This window comes from Mustela lutreola, chromosome 10 (assembly GCF_030435805.1).
Source record: "Mustela lutreola isolate mMusLut2 chromosome 10, mMusLut2.pri, whole genome shotgun sequence".
Lineage (NCBI taxonomy): Eukaryota > Metazoa > Chordata > Mammalia > Carnivora > Mustelidae > Mustela > Mustela lutreola.
In genome coordinates this window covers 36,100,836-36,110,607 of record NC_081299.1, presented here as the reverse complement: position 1 = coordinate 36,110,607, position 9,772 = coordinate 36,100,836, and the positions used below count along the sequence as shown (strand labels likewise).

Below are 9,772 nucleotides of genomic sequence, written 5' to 3'. Positions count from 1 at the left end.
GGAGCTGCCAGCTCTTGGGAATCATCTGCCACCAAAGCTGAAAATATCGTGGCAAGATGACCAGCCTTTGGACTTATTCTTGAGGACTCAAGAGGCCCTGGAGAGACTCTGAGAAATAACTGAGAGACATTTTGAGGTAGGGTTAATTCCTTATAAGTAGGCAAATGGGGGCTTATGCTAGAATAACTTGGTACAAAAAGGTTATTAAATAATACAACCTTGTTTCATACAGGCAAATGAGCCTGAGGATATGTGGGTTATGTTTTGGGGGTTCTAGCTGGGATTTCTACATGCTATCTGTATATCTGTATCTGTGTATCTTTATATCTTCCTGAAGTTTATATCTGTACCATGGACTTATCACTACTGCTAGAAATAAAGCCAACTAAACTGTTTAGGGCAGTGACCAAGATAACATTTGAAAATTGCACATGGAGGTAGATAAAAGACTTCTAGAAGCCTCTATGAATTGTGGAAAACTGGAAAAAATTGTGGAACTGTGAAAAACCTGAAACTGAAGAAGCTGTGCAAACTTCTTCTAGGGACTTAGGCAGATGAAGAGGGTCCAGTGAGGTCTTTAGAAGGGGTGAGAACACAGCTCTACTCAAGTTTGCTAAAGATGTTAACTAGCCTGTGGTCTTGGAAATAACAGGGAACAGAGTTTCTGTCTTGGATATGGTTAGAAGTTCTCCTGTATGAAAAGAGCCCCAGCTGCCACCAGAATTATTGGCTTAGGGACTGGAGCAGGTAAAAGGAAAGGCCTTTCAGTTAATATAGAGATTTATGAGGATCCAAAAGTTGGGAGTATTTTTGAGGAAGACCCTCCCTGGCATGAGGAAAGTGTGTTCTTTGTGGAGCGCTCTGCTGAGATGCTGTGAGTGGTGGATACCAGATGTGGAGAAGTGATAGCAGAACCTCTGAGGGACAAAGGAAGTATTCAAGGTTATCAAGGCTTCAGTGTCAGCTGGCTGAGTGCTGAATGTTCTGACCAAATTAGTAGTTCAGGGGGTTTAATATCTACTATCTATGTATCTACTTATTTGAGAAGGAGAGAGAGAGAGGGGAGGGGCAGAGGGAGAGAGAGAGAATCTTAGGCAGGTTCCATGCCAAGCATGGAGCCCAATGCAGGGCTCAATGAAAGGCTGGATGTAGGGCTTGACATGGAGCTTGATCTCACAACCCTGAGATCATGACTGCAGCCAAAATCAAGAGTCAGACACTTAACTTAATGAGCCATCCAGGCACCCCCTGCAGGATTTATAACCACAGGTTTGCACAGATTTTTTCTCTCTGCTCTATCAGAGAGTATGAGAAAAGATACCTGCTTTTGGATTGAGGCTAGAGATGCTTTTATAGAAGGTGGAGGAAATAAGAGCTGAAGATCCAAGCAGTATGAATCAGGTCCCCCATGAGAAAGGGGCTTTAGGGAAAATTTCAGCTGCCATACCCAAAGTGGTCTTTTAGATTGTGCCAACTGTTGAAAGTAACATGAGAAAAGGAGGAGAGGAGGCAGCTCAAGTCTTGGAGTAAGGGAAATTGAATCTACTGACGTGATTGTTGCTATCCAGCGAAGACTCCAATGACAACTATACCTGAGGACTAAATGGGACAGTTGAAAGTGCTAATGATGGCCCTATAGGTCTAGAGAAAGAGGTATGAAGATGGACACTTCTGAGGCTCTGAAAGGCAGAACACTGGAGGAAGTTGGGGGTCAGGGAGCTCCTGGCCAAGAAGAAATCCTGGCTCTAACATCCCTAAAGCTGAAAAACATCAGGGAAAGAGGAAGTGAAGATGGGCCTGGAGTTTAAGCTATTTTCAATGCTCACAAGAGGAGGCCCTGGCCAGGCCTCCCAGAAGGTCCCATCTTTGTCTTATGGAGGCAGAATCCTAGGAGGAAGGCCAGCCAAGAAAGTCATTAGGTCCCAAATGTTGCTTAATGGTGAATTTACAAGAAGTAAGCACACAAGTCACCTTCCATGACAGAAATTCAGTGGGTCAGATGTGATTTTTAGCCCTGATTGTGAGACTACAGGTCTTTTTTTTTTTTTTTTAAGATTTTTTAAAAAATTTATTTATTTGACAGAGAGAGATCACAAGTAGGCAGAGAGGCAGGCAGAGAGAGAGGAAGGGAAGCAGGCTCCCTGCTGAGCAGAGAGCCCGATGTGGGACTCGATCCCAGGACCCTGAGATCATGACCCGAGCCGAAGGCAGCAAGCAGCTCAACCCACTGAGCCACCCAGGCGCCACGAGACTACAGGTCTTGTGGAGATGAGGGAAGAGGTGAAAAATCTGTAGTTATATGTTGATCCTGGTGGTGTTCAGGAGACGTAGGCACCTTAGTAGGGATCAAGTGTAGGCTAGAGTATTTACCAGAAGTATGCAGGGACAGAGCTTCTGGATGTTTTCACCTCATCCAGAAGTAGAAGCCACAGGAAAATCAAGGCAATGAAGAGCTAAAAATTCCCACCCTCTCTGTTTCCACTTTGAATCTTCTACTTTAAAGCTTTAATTTAGAGGATTCCCCAAATTCAGAAGTGGAAAGAGAAGGTGTCATGGAAGGACCAAAACCAGGAATAATTTTCTCTAAGAATGAGGAGTGACTGGCTTAGGGTAAGCAACATAAGCTTGAAGCTGGAAACCTACGCCCTTTAGAAAACAGTGCAGGAAGTCTATATTGTCTGAGATGTGTGATTTTTTAGCTCACTTTGAAGACCTACTGATTAACTGCACCATCTCTGAGTTTCACATCCCATTGATTCCCTTTTGTGACAGAGAAGAAAAAAAAATTAGGTAGGATCTGGGATTGTGTGGATTTCCTGGCTCTGAATAGACAGTCCGAAATAGTCCAGCACACTGTGTTCCTTATACAGGATGGCTTAGCCACTTCCTATGGAGTCGGTTGTTTCCAGCACTGGATGTTAGAGTAGGTATTATAAAGTCCCTAGACTGCAGAGGACATAAACAGGGTGGATTTTATCTGTCCTGTGTAGATTTAACAATATGAAGGGGTGGGGGTTTCGGGACCCCTGTTCCTGTTCAGGGGTTACTGGACAAAATGATTGGTCATGTGAATTTATCCGGGAAGTGTTTTATTTATTCATTTATATATAATATTTATATAGTCATTATATATATATATATATATATATATATATATACACTCATATGTAAATTCTCCAAAACCTTGAAAAGCATGAACAATGGCTCTTCAAGAGTAGTGAAACTGTTTCTTGTCTGCCCAGATTGTTTCTGAGGAACTGCCCCTTCCAAACTCTCAATCTATGTAGCTTGGGTACAGCTGATCCCATACTCTGCTTCCAAGGGTGCCACATGACCTAGGCCTGTACAATTAGGACATTCCATCTCGCTGGACTCAGTGATTGGTGCAGGGGTAATCATGTGACCCAAGCTAAGCCAATAAGACTCAACCCCCAGAATTTTTCTGCAGTTATGTGGAGAAACTTGCATTCTGCTGGATGGAGTTGCTAAGCAGGTAGAATGTAGCCTGCAGGTGCTGGACACTATCCTTGTCACCACCTGGGGAAACCTCAGAGGGAAGGAGAACTGAGAATGAATCTGGTTCCAGCTAACACTGTTTGAGCACCTCTACTTAGCTGTGTGTCAAGTAAGACCACCCTTTTATTTGGTTTAAGTTTGTTTTCTGTCATTTATAGTTAAAAAAGTCACACTAATATAATGGTGATACTAGACCAAGTGGGAGATTTTACAACTTGAGTATTTTTATTTGATCTCAATGAAAGGTGATGACATGTAATTACACAGGGGCTAAACACAGGTCATGAGAAGATATCTGTTGTTAATAACTAGTCCCACCCTATCAAATATGGGAAACTAGAAATATTCATAATGTTTATGGGTATGAACAACTCTTCTAAGATTACATTGGAAACATTTTTTGTTTTCTAACTTGTTATTATCAAGACAGATCCAGAAAACCAATTCAGAAATTAGCTTAAAATTCAGAAGGAAGGGGCACCTGGGTGGCTCAGGGTGCTGGGATCGAGATCAGCATCGGGCTCTCTGCTCAGCAGGGAGCCTGCTTCCACCTCTTTCTCTGCCTGCTTCTCTGCCTACTTGTGATCTCCGTCTGTCAAATAAATAAATAAAATCTTAAAAAAAAAAATTCAGAAGGAAGTCAATTCCCTCACTCCCTCGACCCCTTTCTGGAGTTCATGGCCTTGGTAACCTTGATGATCTATTTAGTTCAGGCTTGTCCTAGTTATTGTCCACCTGCCCTGATAATATTTTTGAGGGTATCAGAGTAGGGACTATGTTAGAAAAATAAAGAAGAGGAAAGAAGAGGAAAAGTTTATATTTTTTGTTAACTTTGCTTCCAGGGGTGCCAAATTACTTTGTCCAATAGTGAGGAGCAACACTATTAAAAAAAGCTTTCCTGGGGGGCGCCTGGGTGGCTCAGTGGGTTGAGCCTCTGTCTTCAGCTCGGGTCATGATCCCAGGGTCCTGGGATCGAGCCCCACGTCGGGCTCTCTGCTTGGCAGGGAGCCTGCTTCCTCCTCTCTCTCTGCCTGCCTCTCTGCCTACTTGTGATCTCTCTGTCAAATGAATAAATAAAATCTTAAAAAAAAAAAAAAAAAAAAGCTTTCCTGGGGGCACCTGGGTGGCTCAGTGGGTTAAGCCTCTGCCTTCGGCTCAGGTCATGATCCCAGGGTCCTGGGATCAAGCCCCGCATCGGGCTCTCTGCGCTGCAGGGAGCCTGCTTCCTCCTCTCTCTCTGCCTGCCTCTCTGCCTACTTGTGATCTCTGTCAGATAAATAAAGAAAAAAATCTTTAAAAAAAAAAAAAAAAAAAAAAAAAGCTTTCCTGGATCAAAAGAGGGAAGTCACAGGTAAGTTCTGAGACAGATCAGGTGTGTCAGGTACTAGACTACACTTCAGGGGCTCATGTTTCCCAGTGCTAGGCTGATTACTTCTTGTAACTGTGTGCTGTAGGTCTGTGAGCATGCTGGTGATTTCTCTTCACTCATATACTCATAGGCCTTTGAGAGTCAGGCGCTGAGACAGGTCTAGCAGGAAGCCTTAGATACCATGCTTATGGTGACATTTGACTGTATGGTCCAGGGCAAATCATTACTACCCTAACTATGAATGTGGAGTTGGGGAGAGGAGTGATTGGCAGGACCCAAGCCAAGCGTATGTTTATGGGGGTTGTCCCCAGAGAAAATGCTCTAAGTTTCCCAAGGGAGAGGACCAGAACATCCTCCAAAGGAGATGCTTCAAGTCCTGATTAATGGGGTTATATAGAATATTTGACATTTTTGGCTGCCTAGCATTTGAACACCCTTCCTATTTTGGAGGACTCCCAAATCAGATGGGAAGGAAGGCCCATAAACTCTAATATGAGGTTGAGTGTGGTGCTAGAAGATGCAAGAATGAGATAAAATGCTGTTTTAGGATTTGGGGCTGCCCATTAAACTCAAAATAGCTAATGGGAGGTATAATGTATAGCCTAAAAGAGGGAGAGGAAAGTTACAGTGACTGATCAAAATAATTTACCACTGCAGGGAGAACCTGTGAAAAAGCTGTTTTCCTGTTTGTGGCCCACACAGTAAGCATTAGGGTTCTTGGGGAAGCCCTCTCAGGCACTACTACGGGCCCTTTGGGGAAAGAGTGAGAAAATTGAGCAGTAGTTCAGAGGGCAAATATAGTGACCTTAGTTAGGATGCTTGGGTTGCAAGTAACAGTATCAAGTTGGAGCCTGCTTAAACAAACAAGGAATTTCACACATTGGTACTAAGAGGGGAGAAACAGGATCCAAAGGGAATAATAGTGATTTTCACTGAGTGCTGCTTTTGCAAGAAGCACAAGATGAGCAGAACACAAGGTAGTCCCTACTCTTGAATTAAAAAAAGTCACTGTGAGTGTATCATTTTTCAAATTCCCAGAGCTGAAGATATAAATGACCAGGCCTTTCATGTTCTATACTTGTAGTTTTCTTTTCTTTTCTTTTTTTTAAGATTTTATTTATTTATTTGACAGACAGAGATCACAAGTAGGCAGAGAGGCAGGCAGAGAGGGGGCGCGGGGGTGGGGGGGTGGGGAAGCAGGCTCCCTGCCCAGCAGAGAGCCTGATGCGGGGCTCAAATCCAGGACCCTGGGATCATGACCTGAGCTGAAGGCAGAGGCTTTAACCCACTGAGCCACCCAGGCACCCCTACTTGTACTTTTCTTATTCAAATGGTGATCTTAAGTCCCAGAGGTTGCATCATTTCCCCAGACTTCAAAGATGATGGCCCTACAAATGTATCCAGGGAGGATGCAGGAGGCCTTGTTTTAACATATTGATTTTATAAAATATTTCTAAAGGATGCTTGCAATTTTATTGTTCATAGAAGCTGGGATAATGCCTTTTTTTTTTTTAAACCAAAATGTCCAAAACAGGAACTGCACTGATTTTGCCCTGTATCAAGAAAACAAGACAGTTCAGATTTGAGACCCGTGGAATTAATAGGGTAATTATTGTACATTCCAGAACAGAGGCACGAACTGCAAATTGTTCCAAACTATTGAAATAATGACCACAGGAAGTGAGCATACTTTAAAACCCTATATGGTGTTACATTTCAGAAATGAGCTGGGTTGGAAAATGAAACCAGCTTCTCTTCTCGCTGCTGAGTTTTCCTGAATTTCCTACAAGTGGCTTGGAATTTCGCAAACAATTCACAGCTGATAAAATAGAAGGACAGCAGAACTCAATGTCTGTGATGAAGACCACAGAGGTAGCCAGCAGGATAGAAGGGTCACTGTCCCTTGCATTTCTGTAACCAAAAACTGTACAATTAAAAAAATTTTTTTTTTTTGTCCTCTTAAATAAACAGGAATCAGCTGAAGACTTACAAAAAGGATTATCAGGGTAACCTGAATTTAGGCTGCCCCAGAACCTTCTTGGAGAGTTTAGTTTCTTCTTACAGCTTTTATTTGCTCAAAGAACATTCATTGGCTACCCACTGTGTGCCAGGCCTGATCCTGGACACTAATGATTCAAGAACATGGTCTCCACCCACGAGGAAATCCCTCATCATGGGGAAGAGATCGACCTAGAAACAGACATTTTGAACATGGTGTGCCAAGGGCTGTGCAGAGGCTGGCATATGAGTGGGAGTTTGCCATTTAACAGGGGAGTGTGTTTTTGAGGAGAAATTTCTACTGTTTTGAGGACTGCAGTAAAACTAGTCTTAGGAGTAACAGGAAAAAACTGTGAGAGTGATGGGAAGAGGTAGGCAGGGGCTAGATCATCAAAGCCTTGAATACCAAGCTGAGATTTAAATTTAGCCTGAAGGTAGAAGGAATTAAGGCAGAGTTTATGTAAGGAAGTTTTTTGTTTTCTTGTTTTTTTTTTTTTTACCTGAGCCAAAGGCAAAGGCTTTAACCAACCCACTAAGCCACCCAGTTGCCCAGCAAGGAAGTTTTTTATTTAGAATCATCATTCGCTGCGGAGTATGGACCAGAGGGGGCCAGACAGGGAGATTATAAGGAGGTTGTTGCAGAATCTGTTTAAAGATGATGAGGGACTCTCTGGTTGACCTGATTTTTGGGTCAGTTTTCAGTGAAAGTTTTTCAGGCTTGGAGCTAATCATACAGATTTGGGAAACAGAAATAAACAGACCGTATGTTTAAATCAGACATATATAGGTTTGGGCAGCCGAGATGTCACCTCCTTTAGGAAGCCTTTACTCACCTGCAGGTGGGCAGAAATCATCACTGTTTGGGGTGCTCACACAGAACTTTGTCAATTTCTCTATTATAGAATTTACTATAATTATTTATTCCTTTGTTGGCCCCTCCTCTATGGGTTCCAGACTCAACGTTAGGCACTCTGCCTTTTCTCTTTTTTAATTTTATTTATTTATTTGACAGAGAGAGACACAGGGAGAGAGGGAACACAAGTAGGGGGAATGGGAGAGGGAGAAGCCGGCTTCCCACCGAGCAGAGAGCTAGATGGAAGTCTGAGGACTCTGAGATCACGACAGGAGCGGAAGGCAGCCGCTTAACAACTGAGCCACCTAAGTGCCCATAGGCACTCTGTTTTATTCATTTTTGTACCCCCAGTGTTTGGAAGCATCAATAAACATTCATTAATTGAATGAAGTGGGGAGGGAAGCTGTGGAAAAGGTACTGAACTGGCTGTCAGGACATGGGGATGTAATCCTGGCTCTGCTACCAAGTGGCTGAGTGACTTTGAACATGTCCCCTCACTGCTCTGGGTCTCAATTTCTTCATCTGTAAAATGAGAATAAAAATACAACCCTCGTCCTCAGGGTTATGGAGATTAAATGAGGTAACAGAGCTTACCAGCTGCCTGCCCTGTTTGTGCCCTGCCCTTGTCAAACAGCCTAGACTATTGTTCCTGTCGTTTGGATCTCATTTGCTCTCTCTCTCCTGGTGAGAGCTGAGCTGAAAGCTGTTGCCTTTGATGGAGGGGAAGTTTGCAGCAGCCGCATTGGTACCATCCAGGTGGCCCCTGTGTTGCTGGAAGGGCAGACAACAAAAAGAGAGGAGTATGTTAAGCTAGAGAGAGAGAGACTCCTGCTTTCTTGTGATACCCTAAAGCTGAAGGAGGACTGAAAGTGGGGAGAGTAAGGCAGGGAAGAGAGATATCATGTGCTGAGGGGTCTGAGGAAGCCCTTAAATTGTGTCCCCTAAACCCAGGAGTTTAGCAGCATTTGGAGGAATGCCACTTCTATGAAGACCACTCATTCATTCAATGTTTATAATTTTTCAGTGCCTTGGGCTGATATTATTAACACTATCATAGTTTCTTTTTTCTTTCCTTTAAAAAAATTTTTTTTATTTAAATTCCAGTTAGTTGACATACCACATATTATGAATTTCAGGTGTACAATTTAGTGATTCAACACTTATATACCACTCCTGGTGCTCATCACAAGAAATGTACTCCCTAATCCCCATCACATAGTTTTTCAAGTTTTAAGAAAGATGTGCAAGAGAGAGAAAACATTGCAAATGTAGGTAAAAGGAATACCACTCTGATAAAAAAGGAAAATCATGATTTTAGACATTACTATCTCAAGAGATGACTATCCATTCCCAGGTGAGAGGTCTTTCTGGAAGATCCACTAGCTCTGGTCTTTTTACATTGGTCTTTTTACTTTTTACAAAAGTAAAGGGAAACTTTTATGTCAAAACTTAATATGTGCCCAACCTACAAGGCATATGGCTGAGGAGGTCCTCAAATTTGCAACTGATGATTTGTAGAGTTTTCTTGGAATACCGTTTACTGAGTTTATTTAGCTGCTGGACTTGGCCTTATCATAAGATATTTGGTCAAGAAAGATGATGAGGGGGGGGAGGAGAGGGATTGAGGCCAGTGATTCTTCCCCAAAGGCCAAAGTCAATTCTGGCATTAAAGCTAGTGACCTTAAAGAAATAATAAAAGTGTGTTTCCATTTTGCAAGGCTTTTAAAAAATATTGTGTGCTCAGATGGCACCTTTAATCACGAAGAACTTTTGGCTGAGTTCCAGGCTGATTCTGCTGGCACAGAGAGCTCTGAGATCATACCCTATATTCAGTGCACAGGAGAAAAATTTCATCCATCTCTGAAAAAAAGAGGGGGAATTGGAGCATATTTGAACAGTTTGATAGCAAGACCATATCAGGGTGAAAAGTGAAGGACACCTTATTCATTTGGAGTTATAGAAAGGTACTATTAATTCTAAATACTTAAGTGGCATTTAAAAAAATTTTTTTCAGTGTTTCACAGTAAGCTAAGAAG

At 42.6% G+C, this 9,772-nt stretch overlaps 1 protein-coding gene across 1 annotated transcript in view; it reads left to right on the top strand.

Moving 5' to 3' along the window:
* Positions 1-3,486: 3,486 nt before the first annotated feature.
* The window catches only part of PIK3R3 (phosphoinositide-3-kinase regulatory subunit 3), a 138,673-nt gene continuing 132,387 nt past the window's right edge, over positions 3,487-9,772 (top strand). Inside the window, exon 1 of the mRNA XM_059137793.1 lies at positions 3,487-3,625. The gene's annotated coding sequence lies outside the window, so the exon portion shown is untranslated. The remainder of the gene's footprint in view (positions 3,626-9,772) is intronic.